The 23,031-nt window shown below is 37.1% G+C and overlaps 2 pseudogenes; both read right to left on the bottom strand.

The window, feature by feature from the left end:
• Window positions 1–6,924: 6,924 nt before the first annotated feature.
• LOC119530271 lies at window positions 6,925–7,547 on the bottom strand (annotated as a pseudogene).
• Window positions 7,548–19,483: 11,936 nt separating this feature from the next.
• LOC119530270 lies at window positions 19,484–22,799 on the bottom strand (annotated as a pseudogene).
• Between the last annotated feature and the right edge of the window lie 232 nt (window positions 22,800–23,031).

Here is a 23,031-nt window from a genome sequence, read left to right as displayed (position 1 = left end):
TTGTGTGTGAATCCATTTATATGAAATAGCTAGAATACAAGAATTTATAGAGAAAGTAGCAGAACAGATTGGGGAAGGGATTATGAGCTGTTTTTCTTTAATTTTTTTTTTTAATTAGAGAAGTTGTAGGTTTACAAAAAAAAAAAAAAAAATCATGTAAAAACCCCCTATTGTTAATACTGTGAATTAGTGTGGTATCTTTGTTAAAACTGATGGAAGAATATTAAAACTGTTCTATTAACTAAAGTCCATAGTTTACATTAGGGTGTATTTTTTTTCCTCAAATACCACCATATCACTAACACCTTGCATTAGTGTGGTGCATTTTTTGTAATTCATGAAAGAACATTTTTATAATTGTACTACTAACTATAGTCCATCATTTACACAAGGATTCATTGTGTTATACAGTCCTATATTTTATCCTTCAATTTTGTTATAGAAACATATATATTACCTAAAACTTTCCCCTTTAACCACATTCACATACATAATTCAGTGCTGTTTATTACACTCACAATATAGTACTAGCATCACCACCATCCGTTTCTAAAACTTTACCATCAACCTAAATAGAAACTCTGAACAATTAATTCCACATCGCTTACTCCAACTCAGCCTCTGGTAATCTATATTCAAGATTCTAACTCTGTGTGTTTGCCTATTCCAATTACCTCATATCAGTGAGATCATGTAATATTTGTTCTTTTGTCTCTGGCTTAATTCACTTGGCATACTGTCTTCAAAGATCATCCATGTTGTCACATGTATCAGGACTTCATTCCATTTTATGGCTGAATAATATTCCGTTGGATGTATATACCATATTTTGTTTAGCCATTAATCAATTGATGGATATTTGGCAATTGTGAATAATGCTGCTATGAACATTTGGGGTGCAAATATCTGTTTGAGATCATGATTTCAATTCTTTTGGGTATATGCTTAGAAAAGGGATTGCTGGGTCATATGGTAATTCTATACTTTGCTCTAAGAGGAACCTCAAAATTGTCTTCCACAGCAGCTGCACCATTTTACATTCCCACCGGCAATGAATGAGTATTCCCATTTCCCCACATCCTCTCCAACACTTGTAATTTTCTCCTTTTTTAAAAATAGCAGCTGTTCTAGTGGGTATGAAATGGTATCTCATTGTGGTTTTCATTTGCATTTCCCCAATAGCTGGTGATGTTGAGCATCCTCTCATTTGCTTTTTAGCCATTTGTATATCCTCCTTGGAGAAATGTCTATTCAAGTGTTTGATCCACTGTTAATTGGGTTGTCTGTTTGTTGTTGAGTTGTAGGATTTCCTTATATATTCTGGATATTAAATGCTTATCAGATATATAGATCCCCCAAATTTTCTCCTATTGAGTATGCTGTATTTTCACTTTCATGATAAATTCCTTTGAGGCAAAAAAATTAATTTTGTTGAGATTCTATTTATCTATTTTTTTCTTTTATTACTTCTGCTTTGGGTGTAATGTCTAAGAAACCTTTCCCAAATACAAGATCCTGAAGACACTTCTCTATATTTTCTTTTAGAAGTTTTATAGTCCTGTTTCTTATATTTAGATCTTTGGTCCATTTTGAGTAAAGTTTTGTATATAGTATAAGATAGGGGTCTTCCTTTATTCTTTTGCATATGGATATCCAATTCTCCCAGCATCATTTGTTGAAGAGACTATTCTTTCCCAATTGAGTGGATTTTGAACCCTTGTCAAAAATCAGTTGGCACTCCCCCGCTATGTGGGATCTTACTCCCAGGGACATAAATCTCCCTGGCAATGTGGGATATGACTCCCTGGGATGAATCTGGACCCTGCATCATGGGATTGAGAACATTTTCTTGACCAGAAGGGGGATGCAAAATGAAATGAAATAAAGTTTCAGTGGCTGAGAGATTCCAAATGGAGTTGAGAGGTCACTCTGGTGGGCACTCTTATGCACTATATAGATAACCCATTTTAGGTTTTAATGCATTGGAATAGCTAGAAGTAAATACTTGAAACTATGAAACTGCAACCCAGTAGCCTTGACTCTTGAAGATGATTGTATAGCAATGTTGCTTACAAGGGGTGACAGTATGATTGTGAAAGCCTTTTGTATCACATTCCCTTTATCCAGTGTATAGATGGATGAGGAGAAAAATGGGGACAAAAACTAAATGAAAAATAGGGTGTGAGGGGGGATGATTTGGGTATTCTTTTTTACTTTCATTTTTATTCTTATTTTCACTTTTTCTGGTACAAGGAAAATGTTCAAAAAATAGATTGGGGTGGTGGATGCACAACTATATGATGCTACTGTGAACAACTGATTGTACACTTTGGATGATTATATGGTATGTGAATATATCACAGTAAAATTGAATTAAAAAAAAATCAATTGGCCATAGATGTGAAGGTCTATTTCTGAAGTCTCAATTTGATTCCATTGGTCCATACATTGATCCTTGTGCCAGTACCATGATGTTTTGACTGCTGTAGCATTGTAGTAAGCTTTAAAGTAAAGAAGTGTGTGTCCTCCAACTTCATCCTTGTCTTTTAAGATGTTCTTGGCTACTTGGAACCCCTTACCCTTTCAAATAAATTTTAAGATTGGCTTTTCAATTTCTGCAGAGATTATTGGAATGTTGATTGGGCTACAGTTGAATCTGTAAATCCTATTGGGTAGAACTGACATCTTAACAATCTTTAGTCTTCCAGTTCATGCGCATGGAATGCCCTTTCATTTATTTACATCTTCAATTTCTTATAGCAAAGTTTTGTAGTCTTCTGTGTCTAAGTCCTTTACATCCTCAGTGAAATTTATTCCTAGATATTTGATTCTTTTACTACCTATTTTAAATGGAATTTTTTTCTGGATTTCCTCCTCAGATTGCTCATTACTAGTATACAGAAACACTGCTGATTTTAGCCTTTTGATCTTTTACCCCATCACATTGCTTAATTCATTTATTAGCTCTAGTGCTTTGTTGTAGATTTTTTGGGACTTTCCACATATAGGATACTGTCATCTGCAAATAGTGAAAGTTTTCCTTCTTCCTTTCCAATTTGAAAGTCTTTTATTTCTTTTTCTTACTTAAGTGCTCTAGCAAGAACTTCTAGCACAATTTTGAATAATAGTGGTGACAGTAGGCATCTTTGTCTAGTTCCATATCTTAAAGGGAAAACTTTCAGTCCTTCACCATTTAGTATGATGTTTTCTATGGGATTTCCAGATATGCTCTTTATCGTGTTGAGGGATTTTTCTTCAATTCCTAGTTTTCAAAGTATTTTTTTTTCAAGGAATGATTCTGGATTTTGTCAAATTACCTTTTCTTTGTCAATTGAGAAGATCATGTGTTTTTTTTTCCCCTTTGTTTTTAAATTTAGTGTAGTATATTAACTGATCTTCTTATGCTAAAACACCATTGCATAACTGAATAAAACCCACTTAAACTTGGTGTATGCTGTTGCATTCAATTTGCCAGTATTTTGTTGAGGATTTTTGCACCTATAGTCATGAGAGATTGGTCTCTAACTTTCTTGTAGTATGTTTTTCGGGCTTGGTGTGAGGGTGTTGTTAGCCTCATGAAATGAGTTGGGCAGTGTTCCTTCCTGTTCAACTTTTTGGAAGCATTTGAGCAGGATTGGTATTAATTCTTCTTAGAATGATTGGCAAAATCTGCCTTTGATGCCATCTGGTCCTGGACTTTCCTTTGTTGGGAGGTTTTTTAATGACTGATTCAACCTCTTTGTAATTGGTTTTTTGGATCTTCTATTTTTTTCTGGCATCAATGTAGGTGGTTCCTGTGTTTCTAAGAATTTTTACATTTCATCCAGCTTGTCTAATTTGTCAGTACACAATTGTTTAAAGTATATTCTTATGATCATTTTTATTTCTGTGGGATCATTATTAGTGCCCCCCCCACTCATTTCGGATCTTATTTGTTTGAATCTTCTCTCTTTTTTTGTCAGTGGAGGTAAGGGTTGATGAATTTTATTGCTCTTCTCAAAGGATCTTTTTCAGCTTTCTTAATGCTCTAAGTTGATTTTTTTTCTTTATTTCATTTATTTCAGCTGTAATATTTGTTATTTCTTTCCTTCTACTTGCTTTGGATTTAGTTTGATATTCTTTTCCTAGTTCATCCAGGGTGTAGTTAGGTCTTTTATTTTAGCTCTGTTTCCTTTTTTAAATGTAAGCATTTAGGGCTATAAATTTCCCTCTCAGCACTGGCTTTGCTGCATCCCATAATTTTTGATGTGATTCATGCTTGTTTTCATTCATCTCAAGATAGTTACCTATTTGCCTTGTAATTTCTTCTTTGCTCCACTAATTGTTTAAGAGATTGTTATTGAACTTTCATATATTTGTGGATTTTCCAGTTCTCTGCCAGTTATTTATTTCTAGCTCCACTCATTATGGTCAAAGAAGATGCTTTGTATAATTTCAATCTTTTAAAGTTTATTGATATTTGTTTCGTGACACAAAATGTGGTCTTTCCTGAATAACAGCTCATGTGCACTTGAAAATAATGTGTATCCTGCTGTTTTAGGGTAAAATGTTCAGTATATATCTGTTAGGTCTAGCTCATATATCATATTATTCATATGTTTCCTTATTTGTCTTTTGTCTAGATGTTCTACCTGTTGATAAGAAGGGTGTATTTAAGTCTCAAACTATTGTTGTAGAGGTGTTTATTTCTTTCTTTAGTTTTACCACTGTTTGCCTTATGTGTTTTGGGACACCAGGGTTAGGTTGATAAATATTTATGAATGTTATTTTTTCTTGATGGATTGCCACTTTTACTAATATATATAGTAGTGTTCTCCTTTGTTTCTTATAATAGCTTTTGACTTAAAGTTTATTTTTTTCTGATATTAGTAGGGATATTCTTGCTCTATTTTGGTTACTATTTGCATGGAATATCTTTTTCCATCCTTTCACTTTCAACCTATTTGTATCTTTGGGTCTTAGGTGAGTCTCTTGTAATTGATGTATAGTTAGATCATGCTTTTTAAATCCATTCTACCAATATGTGCATTTTGATTGTGGAGTTTAATCCATTAACATTGTGTGATTACTGTAAAGGCAGTACTTCAACCATTTTGTCCTTTGGTTTTTTAATGTCATTTTTTGTTTGTCTTTTCCTTTATTGCAATGTCCTTTCTGTATAGTTGAATTTTGTTATGCATCTGACTGATCCCTTTCTCATTACAGTTCCTATATATTTTGTAAATATTTTCTTTTTTTACCATTCTAGGGTTTGTACTATACAAACTTCATCTGTAAGCTACTAATTTGAAAAGAATACCAACTTAGCATCAATAGCATACATGTTCTCTGCTCCATATCCCTGTTTTCCTTCTTTATGTTATTTTTGTCCCACATTACCTGTTTATATTTTGTATGTATATTACCAGAAAGTATGCCTTTTTCTTGTTCAGTTGTATTCTGTCTCTTATAAGAATTAGAGTAGAATTGTTTATTGAGGTTGTAGTAGCATTGGATTTTGCATTTACCCTTTGGGTTGACCTTGCTGAAGGTCTTTATTTCTTCACACTATTCCAAGCCCAGTCTCTTCTGTCTTTTCTTTTCAACCTGCAGAACTTCCCTTAGTAATTCTTGTAGGTCAGGTCTTTTGTTGACAAAGTCTCTCAGTTTCTCTTTATCTGTGAGTATTTTAAACTCTCCCCTCATTTTTGAAGTACAGTTTGGCCAGATAAAGAATTTTCAGCTGATAGTTTTTCTGTCTCAGTACCTTAAATATATCATAATACTGCCTACTTGCCCTCATGGTTTCTGATGAGAAATTGGCATTTGGTCTTATTGAGGATCCCTTGTATATGATGAATAACTTTTCTCTTGCTGCTTTCAGAATTCTCTCTTCATCTTTTGCATTTTCCATTCTGATTAGCATATGTCCTGGAGTAGGTCTATTGGGATTTATTCTGTCTGTAGTATGTTGTACTTCTAGGACACTTATATTTATGTATTTCATAGGAGTTGGGAAGTTTTCAGCCATTATTTCCTCATATATTCTTTCTGCTCCTTTCCCTTCTCTTCTTCTGGGACACCCATGACATGTATGTTTCTGCAATTCATGTTGTCACTCAAATTCATGAGACACTATTTAATTTGTTCTATTCTTTTCTCTATCTGTATGATTTCGATTTTCCTGTTTTCTAGTTTGCTGATTCTTTCTTCTGCTTGTTCACATCTGCTGTTGCATGCCTCTAGTGTATTTTTGCAATGTTTCATTGATACAGTTGAATACAGAAACTTTGTATAACTCTTGCCATAACAAAAGTAGATTTGTATTAAACAATGGCTACTACATAATTACCTAATCTGCTATATAAGGTTTGTAGTGCAGTGATTATTATATTTACACAAGTGTACTTCCAATTTCTAATTCCAATGAGATCAAATGGGTAATCTGTATCATTACAAAGAATTGGAGCATAAACTGGTTAAAACAGCATTATAATAACTCACATAAGAATATACATACAAATGAAAGTTTCAAAGGACAGTAACAAACTGAATCCAATATTTAATTATAGAAGTTTTTCAGTTTAAACATTCCTCAGTAGTCTCTATTTTTGATACTTCCCTAACTTATTTTCTTTATAATATTCCAACCACTCAACCATGGTGACATTGATTTCTCTCATGAGGCCAGTCTTTTATTTGTACATCATCCCCATATCTTATTTTTGAAATATTAGGGTACTGGACAAAAGACTAAAGTACAGATTTGAGGTATTTGTTTCTTTTAGTTTATATGAAGAACTCTGAATTATAAACTGATGACAAGTGGAGTGAGAGTAAAAAAAATAATAAAAGTGTTTCTATTAATAAATACTTTAATCCTCATGTGGTATTATTGATTATACATTTAATTACATGAATTATATTTTGCAATATAGCTTATTACTAAAATACTCTTTCATATTCACCTGTTTTTTCACTGATATTCCCACACTCTTTACAAACAATCTGTTTAACAATTGTTTCATGATACAGAAGATTAATGAGGTCATGGCCAGGGTTTCCAACTTAAAAAGTTTCCAAAGCACTGAAGATAATTCAATTCACTTCTTTCACATCATGTTGTCTCATTTCCTCATTGCTGATCCATGCAAAACTGTCAGTGAGGTCTGTTTTGGATGCAGCTTCCTGATCTAATAGAAGCTGAGAAAACAACTGCTTCAGCTGTAAAGGTATGATTTGAACCTTTGCATTTATTTTTTACTTGTCCTCCTAGGAACCAAGCTCTTCTGGATCCAGAGAAAATAAAGCTTCTGTGAATTCAGGTGTGAAATGAAGCATCTAAAGAAGAGAATTGGGGCAGCGATTTCCACCCTCCTTTCTAACTCTACTCAAATTGGTGAATTGTCTAGTAGCAGGTGGCTCCAAAGTTTTAGTCTTTAACTTCTCTTTTCCATGTTGACTATTTGGCACACTGGAATAATCCTCTTCAAATAGTTTCCCAAATATTGTGAAACTAAATACTATGCCCTAAAGCCCAGACCCTCACCTGAGTCAAAGACTTCCATCTTGGTGAGGGTGAGTCTGCTAGGTTATTTTTAATCTCCATCATTGTAACTTTCATCCCCATAATTTATGTTAAGTTTCTTTTTACACTTCCAAATTCTTCTTTATGGTTGGTCACTCCTTGTCTTCTTAGTATCCTTTAACTCTATATCTATATTTTTTTTCATCTCCCTCAATTGACTTAGATTTGTTTGAACTTCTCTGTTAAGTTGTTCAAAATTCTGTGTCTTATCTGAAGTGTTAATTTGTTCCCTTGATTGAGCCACTTCTTTTTTCTTAGTATGCTTGTATTTGTTTGCTCACGGCTAGGCGTCTGATCATCTTGATGAATTAATTATGAAGGTCCTTTTCTCCCTCTTGTCTAGGGTTTTATTATTGATTGACCTCCATGTCAAGGCTCTTCTTTGATGCTTGGTCCAAGTCATTCTGAACATTTAGAGTTGCCCATGTTGAACTGTCCATATTTTCTTAGCTTTTCTTCCTGTTTCTTACCAGGATATGTGGTATAATTTTTAAGCTTGCACTTTTTGTGCAATTGTTTCATGTCCAGGAGAAGGCTTCCTTTCCTCTGTTCCTTCTCCAGGAATCTTGGCCTGTTCTGTTTGTTTTTGTGCAGAATTTTCTTCCTATCTCCTAGTATTAATTTAAATTCTCTTCCCCACTCAGTGCTCCCTTTTACTTATACTTTTCAGTTCTGGAAACTGTACTGTATTACAGAAGTTCAGTTCTTACCCTTCTCCCCCCCCCCTTTTTTCTATAAGATGCTTCTGCCTCTTGTTTCTTCCCCTTTAGGGTATCCTGTCATGGGGCGTGAGAAGGGCTCAATCCACAGAGGTGGATCAATCCAGAAAAGTCCATTTTGCATTTAGGTGGTCCAATTAACCGAAACTGGATTGAGTGTGCACAGCTCTTGCCAACAATTTTGCTGTGGTCTTTCTTTTTATTTTTTCCCCTGGGGGCCCTTTTGTATGCAACATGCCTCGTGACTTGTGCTCTGCCCTGGGTCTCTTTTAACTTGTGTCCTTGTCCCAGGATATGCATGGGGATCTAACTTTCTGCTGTGAGTGGATCCATAATCTCCATCCACAGCAGGAGGTACCTGGGCCATGCTGCCTCTGAATGATTCTCAAGCTGTGCAGGACTGAGTGAGGGGGAGGGTTCCAGACTGATGGGACTGGGACTAAAATTTCCTACCTGATCTTGGAGATTACTTGTCCTTTTCTTCAATTCTGCATTTGTGGAGTCCTTCTCCAGTATCTATTGTCCTCTACAGTTCTGATCAAGTTGGAGTTGTCCTTTCGTTTATTGATCCTTAGGGGACACTTTTCCAGGAGATGTCTTATGTCAGCAGGTTGATGTCATCACGCCCCTAAAACACTTATATCAAGCAGAATATACCATGGCACAGAGTTTATCTCCCTAGGAGCTGGTCTAAAGACCAGTTCTGAAGACAGGACTTTCTTTGGAATGTGCAAGGTTTGAGCAACTCAGTCCTGATGAGTTAACCCTTTCCAGCCCACAAATAAAGCCCAAAGCAATAGAGGATTATCAACACCTAAAACATTACAGTTCATTAGAAAAACTGAAAGCAGTGAGGGTGAGGTTTGAAAGGGATATGCAGAGGAGGGTTTTGAAGTTAAGATATGGAATAAAGAATTTTGAACCAGGAGCATATAATAAACTCAAACAGGTCAGAATTTTAAAGTGTGGGCTTGGTCAGAGGAGCAGGTCCTGAATCATTTCTTAGCTGTTGTCTATGATTTCCTTTTATAGGTTTATAGCGACTAGATGCAAGATCAGTTCAATATGGCCAACAAAATTCACAGATAACATTGAAATAACCAGAGAAGAAGAAAAATTGAAGTACTAAAATCTTTTCTCTTCTTTTCCTCCCTGGCATTGTTAGGTCTTGCTTATTTCATCTTCCCATATTTCCATATTCCCAAAAGGAGATTAAGCTGCACTAAATCAGATTAAACACTTTTTTCAGGGAAGGGAAGAGGAATACCTTGTGGTGGCAATTTCAGTGGGTTCTGTTAACATAATACATTGTCTCTTATCTTTTAGCTGACTTTCTCATCAACCCAGTAATTGTCTAATGGGGTAATGTTTCACTTTCAAGACAAATTTTCTTAGTGGGAGGATAAACACTAGTTACATAAGGTAAATGAAGAATGACTGTTTTGACAAAACCAAAAGAGTATGCAGTGTGCAGCGGAAGGCACTAAATATATTATTCTCATTGCACCATTGCACTCCCATGTTATCTACCAGACCAAGAAGATTCTACAGATCTGCGGTCGCAGTTGACTCGTCTGGGGGAGGGTGGCGGCCGGTTGCTAAATCCTAGGCTCCCAGGATTGCTCCGAGGGTACCGGCGGCGGGGGCTCTTTCCCGGAGGCGAGGGCGGGGCGGGGGACTTGGCCAGGTCCCCGGCGGGAGGCGTGCAAAGTATGGAGGGCGGCGAGAAAGGAACAGGCGGGACACGTTTCTTTTAGGATGAAGAAAACCAAGAGAGAGAGAGTTTATTAGGGGAGAGTACAAGCTTATATCGGGCGGTTTAGAGGGCGGGGTAGCTGTAGGGGTTAAAGGCTTGGATTGGTTCTGAGAGAGCGCGGAGGTTGATTGAAAAGGGGCGAAAGTTGCTCCCGTAACGGTGTCCGGCAACAATGTATGCGCACCGGTGGTGATGGGAGTTGCGCTGGCAACGGGGAGTGTCCGGGCAAGATAAGAGGGTGGGGAAAAGGCGGTTCCCTCCGGCAAGCCTCCCCTAACATTGGTAATTTGGGTGAGGAAATGGGGCCTGCCTCCGGCCTCACTTTCCCAGGCCCGGGGGGCTGTAGAGGGCGCTGTCGCCCGTGCCCACTACCCTCCCCAGGGGTGGATCCGGTCCCCCAGCCCAGGCCCGCCAAGTTGAAGCACGTAATCAGTGTCCCGCACAGATCCTGTACTCCTGACTTCTCCTAGGTTGCCCACTCATGTTTCTAATCCTCAGCTGCAATTCAGATATAACACCTACTCTTCTATATTATATTTTCAGAAGCACAAAAGTCATCAACTGAGTGTGTAGAAATTCTGTCTCATGTGAATGAATGCACTAGGAGGCTGAGTAGGTATAGTACTCAGAGGGATTGGAAGTGGGAAATACACTTTGCTTTGGAGTGACTTTTAAAATGTGACTAGTAAAGCACTGATGCCTACATTGTTTTTATACCAGAATCAACTTTTGAACATTTTCCTTAGTCAAAAAAAAAAAAAAAAAAAAAGGAAAAGTAAAAAGGAACACCCAAAGCATTATACCCTCCCACCCTATTTTTCTTTAGTTTTTGTCCCCATATTTTTACTCATCTGTATATATACTGGACAAATGAAGTGTGAGCCATGAGATTTTCACAATCACACAGTGACACCATGTAAACTACATAGTTATGCAATCACCTTCAAGAATCAAGGCTAGTTTCAGGTATTTCCTTCTAACTATTCCAATACACTAAAAACTAAAGAGGGATATCTATATAGCACATAAGAGTGCCCTCCAGAGTGACCTCTCAACTCCATCTGAAATCTCTCAGCCACTGAAACTTATTTTGTTTTATTTCACTTCCCCTTTTTGTTCAAGATTTTCTCAATCTCATGATGCCAGGTCCAGACTTATCCCTGAGAGACAGGTCCTATGTTGCCAAGGAGATTTCTAGCCCTGGGAGTCATGTCCCATGTAGGGTGGAGGGCAATGAATTCACCTTCCACATGGGCAGAGAGAGAGAGAGAGAGACAAAGAAAGGGGGCCACATCTGAGCAACAAAGAAGTTCTCTGTTGGAGACTCTTAGGCACAATTATAAGTAGGCTCAGCCTCTTCTTTGCAGCAACAAGCTTCACAAGGGAATGCCCCCAAGATGGAGGGCTCATCCTACCAAATTGTTAGTCCTCAATGTTTGTGAGAACATCAACAACAACCCAGGTAGTGAAGTTGAATATTTCCCCATTCTTCCCCAGTTCCCCAAGGGGTACTGCAAATATATCCTCATTCTGTGCCCAAATTACTTTGGGATGTATTGGAAGTTCACATTAACCTGAACAAACCTACCAGATTTCACTTCCTTTTCAAAGTTCCATGTATTATGGTGTTTAAATAAACCAATCATACAAGTTAAATTATTTAGTGTGCTGCATAAAATATAGAACCTGCACCAAATAAACATCTCTTCCCTTGTTCTCACACAGAAGTCAAAGTTTCAAAACACAGTCAATATCATCCTTTACCCTTTGGACCAATTTGCCTTTGTCCTAAGCAGATTGGCTTAACTCATATCTCTAATTGAGGGCTGAATTCTTTCTCAGCTTTTTTAACAGTTGCTGTATTAGGTAATATTGACATTCATAGCTGCCAAGCTCTAGCTCTGAGTTTCAGGTATCACAGAGATACCCAAAGTTCCATAGACTGACCAGGTTATATACAAAGTGATAATCAGCATCTCAGAATTTAGAGATAATCGTTACAACTCAGTAATAGAAATGACTGCTGTAGAAGCTTACAGTCTAGGGACCATGACCATAAGCATTCCACTGATAAGCTTGCTCTAAGATTCAATTCTCAGAGTTTACCCATTATAGTTTGTCCATATTAGTGAGTCATTATATTGTTTTTCCTTTTGTTTCTGGCATACTTCACTCAAAATGCTGTCTTCAAGATCTGTTCACCTAGTGGTGTGTCTTACAGCTTCATTCCTTCCCACAGCTGCTCATTATTCTATTGTATGCATACACTACAGTTCAACATTCTGTTCATCAGTTGATGTATGCTTAGGCCACCTCCATCCATTGCAAATTGTGAGTACTGCTGTCATAAACACCAGTGTGAAAATGTCCATTTGTGTTCTTGCTCTCAGATCTTCCAAGTGTATACCCCATGTGATGGTATGTATGTATTACGTCCCCCAGAAAGTGCCATTGTCTTTGATGTAATCTTGTGTGGGCAGACGTATCAGTGTTGATTGGATTGTGGTTCGTTGAGTGTTTCTGTGGGGATGTGCCCCACCCAGCTGTGGGTGGTGGCTCTGGTTGGATAGTCTCCATGGGGGTGTTGGCCCATCCATTTGGGGTGGGTCTGAATTGAATTACTGGAGCACTGTGTGGAATCAGACAGAAGGGGCGGGCCAGTACAGCCAAGAGGGACGCTTTGAAGAATGCATAGAATCTGAGAGAGTAGCTGCAGATGAGAGACAGTTTGAAGATGGCTGTTGAAAGCAGACTCTTGCTCCGGAGAAGCTAAGAGAGGACAAACACCCCAAGAGCAACTAAGAGTGACATGTTTGAGGAAATGCAGCCTAGAGAGGAATGTCCTTGGAGAAAACCATTTTGAAACCAGAACTCTGGAGCAGATGCCAGCCACGTACCTTCCCAGCTAGCAGAGGTTTTCCGGACACCATTGGCCATCCTCCAGTGAAGGTACCCGATTGTTGATGACTTACCTTGGACACTTAATGGCCTTAAGACTGTAACTGTGTAACCAAATAAACCCCCTTTATAAAAGCTGATCCATTTCTGGTGTTTTGCATTACAGCAGCATTAGCAAACTAGAACACCCCATAATGAGGTTGCAGGACCTTATGACATCCACATACTTAGCTTCTTGTGGAAGCATCACACTGTTCTCCAGATAGGCTATACCATTCTACTTCTCCACCAACAGTAAATAGGTACATCCCCCTCTCCATGCTTTCTCCAGCACTTGTATCTCTCTGTTTATATTTTTCCCTGCAATTTTATAGAGATATATTTACATACCATACAATCATCTAGAGTCTACAATTGTTCACAGTATCATCATATAGCTGTGAATTCACCACCACAGTCAGTTGAACATGTTCATTACTTCAAAAAAATTTTTAAAGAATAATAAAAAATATAAAAAAATAATAGTACCATACAGCACAATATAACATTAAGGAGACAACAACATCACTACCAAGAATCCCATACAACTCTCTTATACCCTCCTCTCATAGACATTTAGCTTTGGTATATTGCCTTTGTTACATTTAATAGAAGCATATTACAATGTTACTGTTAACCATAGACTCCAGTTTGTTTTGATTATATTTTTTCTCAGTACCATCCCTTTTTCAACACCACGCAATGTTGACTGTCATTTGTTCTTCCAAATGTAACAACATTTTTATATTTGTACATTTAGTCACCATCACTGACCACTCCAGGATTCACTAAGTGTATTAGTTAGGGTTCTCTAGGGAAACAGAATCAACAAGAGATATCTATAAATATAAGATTTTATAAAAGTGTCTCATGCAACTGTGGGTATGCATGAGTCCAAATTCCATAGGGCAGCCAGTGAACTGGCAACTCCAATGAAGATGTTTGGTGAACTCCTCAGGCAGTGAACTGGCAACTTTGATGAGTGTGTTTGATGAACTCCTCAGGAAACGCTTTGCTGGTTAGGCAAAGAAGAAGTGAAGGTCCTCTGTCTCACTTGAAAGTCTTCAGTTGATTGGATTAAATCCAGCTGATTGCATTCTCTCATTGTGGAAGACATGCCCTTCGTTGATGTAATCAGTCACAGCTCCAGCCAATTGACTGATGATTTAATAAACCAGCCTTCTGGTTTATTAACCAGCCACAAATGTCCTTGCAGTAATGGTTACACCAGTGCTTGCTTGACTAGACAACTGGGTGCCATTACTTGGCCAAGCTGACACATGAACTAAGCCATCACACAAATTATACAATCCCCATCTTTATCATCTATCTTTACTTCTGGTGTCATACTTGCCCCTAGCTCTCCTCTTTCAGCTTTACTTATAAGCATTTTTTTCAGTGTACTTAAAATATTGTGCTACCATCACACGTTATGCTATCCATTTCTGGATCTATACAATCAACTCTGTTGAACATTCTATACTCATTCAGCATCAAATACCTGATCTCTACCCTCTTTCTATTTTCTGATAACCTGTGTTCTCAGTTTTTGACTTTCAAAGTTATTTCATATTAGTGAGAACATACAATATTATTAATGTTAGTTCACATTAGTGAGAATATATAATATTCGTCCTTTTGTTTCTGGCTAACTTCACTCAAAATAACATCCTCAAAGTTCATCCACATTATTGTATGTTTTGTGACTTTGTTCTGTCTTATAGCTGCATAATATTCCATCATGTGTATATAATACTATTTGTTTATCCACTCATCTGTTGATGGACATTTGGGCTATTTCCATGTCTTAGCAGTTGTGAATAATGCTGCTATAAACATCAGTTTACAAGTGTCCATTCATGTCTTAGCTTTCAGTTCCTCTGAGTGTACACCTAGTGATGGAATTGCTGGACCATATGGCAATTCTATACTTAGTTTCCTGAGGAACCACTGCACTGCCTTCCAGAGCTTCCAGTGTGCTGCACCATTCTACATTCCTACCAATGGTAAATAAGTGTGCCTCTTTCTCCACATCTTCTCCAGCACTTGTAATTTTCTGTTTTATTCACAATGGCCATTCTAATAGGTATGAGATGATATCTCATTGTGGGTTTCACTTTGCATTTCCCTGATAACTAGTAAAGTTGAGCATCTTTTCACGTGTTTTTGAGACACTTGTATTTCCTATTCAGAAAAGTGTCTGCCCATGTCTTTTGCCTACTTTTTAATTGGGTTGTTTGCCCTTCTGTTGTTGAGTTGTAGGATCTCTTAATATATTCTGGATATTAAACCCTTATCTGATATGTGGTTTCCAAACATTGTCTCTGATTGTGTAGGCAGACTTTTTACTTTTCTGACAAAGTCCTTTGATGTAAAAAAGTTTAATTTTAAGGGGATCCCATTTGTCTATTTGTTCTTCGGTTGCTCATGCTTTGGGTGTGAGGTCTAGGAAACCACTTCCTGTCACAAGATCTTTAAGATATTTCCCCATATTTTCTTCTGAAAGTCTTATAGTCTTAGTGCTAATGTTTAGGCCTTTGATCCATTTTGAGTTAATTTTTGTATACAGTGTGAGAGAGGAGTCCTCTTTGATTCTTTTGGATATGGATATCTAGTTCTCCAAACATCACTTATTGAAGAGGCTGCTCTGTCCCAGTTGCTTTGGCTTGAATGCCTTATCAAAGATCAGTCTTTCATAGATGAGAGGGTCTATTTCTGAACACTCAAATTCATTTTCATTGGTCAGTATATCTATCTTTATGCCAATATCATGCTGTTTTGACCTCTGAAGCTTTGTACTATGCTTTAAAGTCAGGTAGTGTGAGACCTCTCCCTATTTTCCTCTTTCTCAAGATATTTTTTGGCTATTTAGGGCACCCTGCCCTTCCAAATAAATTTGGTTATTTGTTTTTCTATTTCTGCAAGGTAAGTTGTTGGGATTTTAATTGGTATGCATTCAATCTGTAAACCAGTTTAGGTAGAATTGACATCTTAACTATATTTAGTCTTCCAATCCATGAACATGGTATGTTCTTCCACTTTTTAGGTCCTTTTTAATTCCTTTTAGTTTTCTCTGTATAGGTCTTTTGTGGCCTTGGTTAAGTTTATTCCTAAATACACAATATTTTTGGTTGCTATTGTAGAGGAAAATTTTCTTGATTTCCTCCTCCTGTTGCATGTTACTTGTATATAGTAACACTACTGAGTTTTTTAAAATTCATTTTTATTGAGATATATTCACATACCATACAGTCATCCAAAGTATTCAATCAATTGTTCACAGTACTGTCATATAGTTGTGCATTCATTACCCCAATCTATTTTTTGAACATTTTCCTTGTACCAGAAAAAGCGAAAAAGAGGAATAAAAAATAAAAGTAAAAAAGAACACCCAAATCATCCTCCCCTTCCCCACTATTTTTCATTTAGTTTTTTGTCCCCATTTTTCTACTCATCCATCCATACACTGGATAAAAGGACTGTGATCCACAAGGCTTTCACAATCACACTGTCACCCCTTGTAAGACGTATTGCTATACAATCATCTTCAAGAGTCAAGACTCCTGGGTTGTAGTGTGATAGTTTGAGGTATTTATTTCTAGCTATTTCACTGCACTAAAACCTAAAAAGGGTTATCTATATAGTGCATAAGAAGGCCCACCAGAGTGACCTCTTGACTCCATTTGGAATCTCTCAGCTACTGAAACTTTGTTTCCTTTCATTTTGCATCTCCCTTTTGGTCAAGAAGATGTTCTCAATCCCATGGTGTCAGGTTCAGATGCATCCCTGGGAGTCATATCCCATGTTGCCAGGGAGATTTATACCCTCAGGAGTCAGATACCATGTTGAGGGTAGGGAAGAAACCTTACTGATTTTTGCTCTTGTAGTCTGCCACTTTGCTGCATTCATTGATTAGCTCTAGTAGTTTGCTGTAGATTTTCCTGGATTTTCTATATAAAGGATCATGTCATCTGCAAACAGTTAAAGTTTTACTTCTTCTTCTCTAGTTTGGATGCCTTTTATTTCTTTTTCTTGCCTAATTGCTCTAGCTATAACTTCTTCCAGCACAATGTTGAAGAACAGTGGTTACGGTGGGTGTCCCTGTCTTGTTCCTGATCATAGAGGGAAAGATTTCAGTCTTTCCCCTTTGAGTATGGTGTTAGCTGTGGGTTTTTTGATATATTGCCTTCACATATCTAGAAAGTTCCATTCCATTTGTATCCTTAGAAAGGATGTTGAATTTTGTCAAATGCCTTTTCTGTATTGTGGTTCTTCTGCTTTGATTTATTGATGGGAAGTATTACATTAATTGATTTTCTTGTGTTGAACCAGCTTTGCATACTGGGAATAAATTCCACTTAGTAAAGGTGTATAATTCTTTTAATGTGCTTCTGGATTCAATTTGTGAGTATTTTGTTGAGTATTTTTGCATCTATATTCATTAAAACAAATAGTCTATTATTTTCTTTTGTAGTATCTTTGTCTGACTTTGGTGTTAGGGTGAAATTCACTTCATAGAATGAGTTAAGTAGCTTTCCATATGCTTCAATTTTTTTGAAGAGTTTGAGAAGGATTGATATTAATTCTTTCTCGAATGCTTAGTTAGAATTCACACATGAAACCACATGGACCTGGGTGTTTCTCCTTTTGGGGACACAATCTCTTGTGACTGGTTTGTTTAGGTCATCTATTTCTACTCAAGTCAATGTTGGTTGATCATTCTTTTCTAGGAATTGTCCATTTTGTCTAAGTTGTCTAGTTTATTAGCATGTATTTGCTCATAGTATCCTCTCATTATCTCCTTTATTTCTGTGGTATCAGTAGTTATGTCCCTTTCCCCATTTCTGATTACATTTATTTGCATTCACTCTCTCTCTCTCTCTGTCTTGTTTTTTGTTAGCCTAGCTAATGATCCATTGATTTTATTGATTTTCTCAAAGAACAAACTGTTGGTTTTGCTGATTCTCTCTATAGTTTTCCTGTTCTCAATTTCACTTATTTCTGCTCTAACTGTTGTTATTTCTTTCCTTTTGTTTGCTTTGGGGTTAGTTTGCTGCCCTTCTCTAGTACCTCTAGATAACCAGTTAATTCCTTATTTTTTTTCATTCTTCTCTTTTAATATAGGCATTTAGGGCAATAAATTTCCCTCTCAGCACTGCCTTTGCTGCATCCCATGTTTTGGTATGTTGTGTTTACATTTTCATTTGCCTCGATGTATTTAATAACTTTTCTTGCAATTTCTTCCTTTAGCCACTGGCTATATAAGAGTGTGTTATTTGGCCTCCATATATTTGTGAATTTTCTGACCTTCTGCCTCTTATTGATTTCCAACTTCATTCCTTTATGATCCAAGAAGGCTTTTTTTTATAATATTATTTTTCTTTTAATTTGTTGAGACTTGCGTTGTGACTCAATCTGTGGTCTATCCTAGAGAATGATCTATGAGCACTTGATAAAAATGTGTATCCTGCTGTTGTAGGCTGTAGTGTTCTATAAATGTCTGCCAAGTCTAGTTCATTTATTGCACAATTCAACATCTCTGTTTCCTTATCAATCCTCTGTCTAGATGTTCTATCCATTGATGAAAGTGGTGTATTGAAGTCTCCAACTATTATTGTAGAGGTATCTACTTCTCCCTTCAGTGTTGTCAGTGTTTGCCTCATGTATTTTGGGGAACTCTGGCTTGGTGCATAAATATTTGATTGTTATGTTTTCCTGATGAATTTTCCCTTTTATTAGTATATAATGTCCTTCTTTGTCTCTGTTAATTGTTTTATATTTGAAGTCTAATTTGTCTGATATTAATATAGCTACTCCTGCTGTTTTCTGGTTTTGTTTGCATGAAATGTCTTTTTTCATCCTTTCACTTTCAGCTTATTTTTGTCCTTGTGTCTAAAGTGAATTTTTTGCATACAGTATATAGTTGGTTCTTGTTTTTTTAATCCATTCTGACAGTCTGTGTCTTTTTTTTTCTAACTTTTGAAAGTACTTTTGTAAAAAATAAAGTATTTTTTAGTTCCAAACCCCAGCACACATTGATTGTATGAATTGAATTTTTTTAATTCAGAACCAATATCTTTTTTTTTTTTTTAATGACTGGTATAAAACAAAAGAACATACAAACAACTTGTCATAAATATTAATAGCTGCAGTAATTAACTGCAAGAATACAGTAAAAAGGAGTCATATTAATTGTTCTTGCAACAAAATTATCCCAGTCACCTTATGTTAGCAAATTTAGGCAAGAAATGATAAATTCATTTCTTATAAAAAGTATTTAATGAATTTCCAAGATCAAGCATTTTGCCACAAATAAAACAGCAGATTCTTCAAGAGAGCCCTTACCTTTCTCTTACTTTCCTAAAAGATCTGCCATTTGTAGGTAACTACTATTTTCAGATCAGTTGTTAAAACCAAGGTTCTTCCTATAAATTTGTATCTTAGCTATATATGTAAACTTACACTCATTTTCCCTTTCTGGTGGAATATCTAGTCTTGAAGCTCTTATTTTTTGTCTACCCCATTTTTATTTTCTTGTATTATTTGTTCTATTTCCTCCTCTTCATTGCCAAAAGTCTGTTCCTGCATGGTGGTAAAGGAGAGAGATCTAGCAGCCACTTCTGCAGCAAGGCCAGCAGTGAAGGTAAAATCTGACGACAGCTGCAGCCATGCTAGCCTCTGCTTAATGGAAGGCTGTAATGAGTCTCTAGGGGTTGGCTGGGCAGTGGCCAGGCCACCTATATCTGCCCGCTGAGATTCATCTTCGCTCTCACATTGGTAATATACTCTTTCTTCAGCTCCTTGGATGAAGACTTCATTTACAGAATTGTGTTTATTTTTACCATCTAGAGGGATTTCACATGAATACTCAGTCCTACTTATTTCACTGTCAGTTTTGAAGAGTTTACTGTTTTTCCTCTTTAGTATCATTTTACAAAATTTTCCCATATCTGAATTCATAGATGGTTCTGAATTATTATGGGTTCCACTGGGTCTATAGGAAACAAGGATTTCAACACAGCATGATCACTAAACAGAAGTTGCTTCCACTTCTGTCTTTCTGCCTCCAATGCTTTAAATCCCAGTACAGATTTTAATTCCTGGAGTACCCTCTTGGATTCTTCCTGTTCCCGCTTCTGTCTCTCTTTGTCTTCTTGAGACAAGTGATAAAAATCATCCTTTCTGAAATCAATGTCAAGATCTCTATCGTCTACCTAAGCTTCTAATTCCTGCTCTTCAGGGATTGGATCTTTATCTGCAATGTGCAGAGTAGGCTGAATTAAAGGTACTGCAGTACAATGTGGGTTTTCACATGCTATTTCAGTCTTTCCTTTTTTATCGGTATTTCTTCATAGCAGTTTGTCCATCTGAGAAATGGCTTCTTCCCATCAACTGTTGTTTGCTTGAACATGGGGCTGAATCAACTTTAATTTCTGTTCTAGGATTTGATAAACTTCTGACACTAGTTCTTGGGTTCTGTGTCTTTTTATTGGGGAGTTTAATCCATTAACATTTAGTGTTATTACTGTAAGGGTTGTACTTTCTTCTACAATTTTGTCTTTTGGGTTTTATATTCATACCTTATTTTTTTCTCTCTCTCCTTTTTCCCTTTCTGATAATCTTCATTTCTACAGTCTTCTCCAAACCTCTCTTCCCTGTCTTTTCCAATCAGCCTGTAGCACTCCCTTTATTATTTCTTGAAGCACAGGTCTCTTATTCATAAACTCTATCTCAGTGTCTATTTTTCTGAAAATATTTTAATCTCTCTCTCATTTTTGAAAGAGTTTGCCAGATATAGAATTCTTGGTTGGCAGTTTTTCTCTTTCAGTGTCTTAAATATATCATACCACTGCATTCTTGCCTCCCTGGTTTCTGTGGGGAAATTTGTACATAGTCTTATTGAGCTTCCCTTGTATGTGCTGGATTGCTTTTCTCTTGCTGCTTTCAGAATTCTCTCTCTATCTTTGACATTGGACAATCTGATCAGTAAGTGTCTTGGAGTAGGTCTATTGGGATCTATTCTGTTTGGGGTATGCTGTACTTCTTGAACCTGTAATTTTATGTCTTTCATAAGAGTTGGAAAATTTTCAGTGATTATTTCTTCTACTATTCTTCCTGCCATTTTTCCCTTCTCTTCTCCTTCTTGGACACCTATAATGTGTATTTTTGTGCACTTTAAGTTGTCATTCAATTCCTAAATCCTTGCTACTATTTTTCCATTCTTTTCCCTATCTGTTCCTTTGTGTGTGGGATTTCAGATGTTCTGTCTTCTAGATCACTTATACTTTTTTCTGCCTCTGAAATCTGGTGTTGTAAGTCTCCATTGTGCTTTTCTTCTTTTCTATTGTGCCTTTCATTCCCATAAGTTCTGCCATTTTTTTTCAAACTTTCAAGTTCCTCCTTATGTTTGCCTAATTTCTTCTGTATATCCTTCATCTTTTTTGCCATATCTTCCTTCAGCTCATTGATTTGATTTTTGAATTGACTTCAGAGATTTGCTTGATTAGTAATTAGTTGTTTCAATTCCTGTATCTCAGTTGAAGTGTTAATTTGTTCCTTAGGCTGGTCCATATTTTCATGTTTCCTAATATGGCTCATTATTTTTAGCTGTCTTGGCATCTGATGTTCTTGATTAGTTTACTCTGGAGTTTGTTTTCCCTCTTTTACCTAGGGTTTTCTTGTTGGTTGGCTTTTTCCTCTATCTGTTCTTTGGTGTGCAGTTCAACTTATTCTAGACCTCTAACCTAACTTCTGTTTGACCAGAATTTTTCAACTCTTTTTTTTCTGGTTCATACCATGCCCCATGTAACCTCTTTGCAAGAGGGTCTCACCAGATATGATTGACCCCAATCAGATTTTCCCAGTCCAGAGAGGCCCAAGTCTCAGGAAGATGGTTTGAAGTTTCCCTGAGAATGAGATCCCACAGTCTGTCAGACCCTCCTGTGATGTCTTAGACTCTGTGCTTTTCCTTTCCTGTCCAACAGGGGGTGCTTGTTAGCCCACAGCTCTCCACCAGTGTAAGGAGATTTCACAGGTGCCTTTAATTCTCTGCAAACCCTGTCCCTACTAGGGGCATGGCTGACTTAAGCTGGTTTCTGTTTTCCAAACCCTGATGTCTGAGTGAGGGCCATCACTTGAGCTGGGTCCCACCCCCCTCATCTTGTGGAAGTTATGCCATTTAAAGAATTGTCTCCCCCACTAGACTCATTGGTTTGTCTTTCAGATATATCTTGGCTCTGCCTTTGCCTGGATCCAGGAGCCAACTGCAAATATCTGAGGCTTTCTGTAATGAGCTACTTAGGACAGTTATTACCAAAAAACAAAAAAATGAAAGAAAACTCTTTACAAGGCCTTTCCCCAGCTCTGGTATGGGATATTCAAAGATATACTCTCTCTCAGTCTCTCTCTCTCTCTATATATATATACACACACACTATTATCTTTCACCTGACAGCTTTAATTCTTAATTCTGCCCTTGCCCTGGGCAGTGCTGAATCATGAGCTCTGATGGGTTATTGAAAAATAAAAAGATAAAGAGTTGGAGTGCAAGAAGGAAAACAAACAAATAAAAAATGAAAACAAACCCTTTTCAGAGTCAGACCCCAGCTCCCTGGTTTTGGATGCTAGAGTCTGTTTTGGTACCTGTCTCTACATGCTCCTTCTTCTTGGAGCCCAGCCCTTTTCCAGTATTCTGAACACTGTTTTTTTTTTTATTTTTTTTTTATTTTTTATTTTTTGTTGTTGTTGTTGTTGTTGTTGTTGTTGTCAGCCCCACTTACTTTCTGCCAGATGGATTCCTCCTGGATCCTTTGGTGCCCATGCCTGGTTTATCTGTCCTTGGAGTAGTCTGAATTTTTAAATTAATTCTGCAGTTGGTGTTGGGTTGTGCCCCACTCCTTGCTCCCAGCACAGATTGTTTATTTTTCACTTGGGGGACCAGCTCCAAGACAGTCTGCTTTTCCTGGGGAGGGGGTTGATGGACTAGCCTAGGTGAGGAAACTTACAGTTTTTGCTATGATCTCAGCCATTCCACCCAGTCCACATTGGTATAT

This window comes from Choloepus didactylus, chromosome 3, assembly GCF_015220235.1.
Source record: "Choloepus didactylus isolate mChoDid1 chromosome 3, mChoDid1.pri, whole genome shotgun sequence".
NCBI classification, from domain to species: domain Eukaryota; kingdom Metazoa; phylum Chordata; class Mammalia; order Pilosa; family Megalonychidae; genus Choloepus; species Choloepus didactylus.
This window is presented reverse-complemented; position numbering and strand designations above follow the sequence as displayed.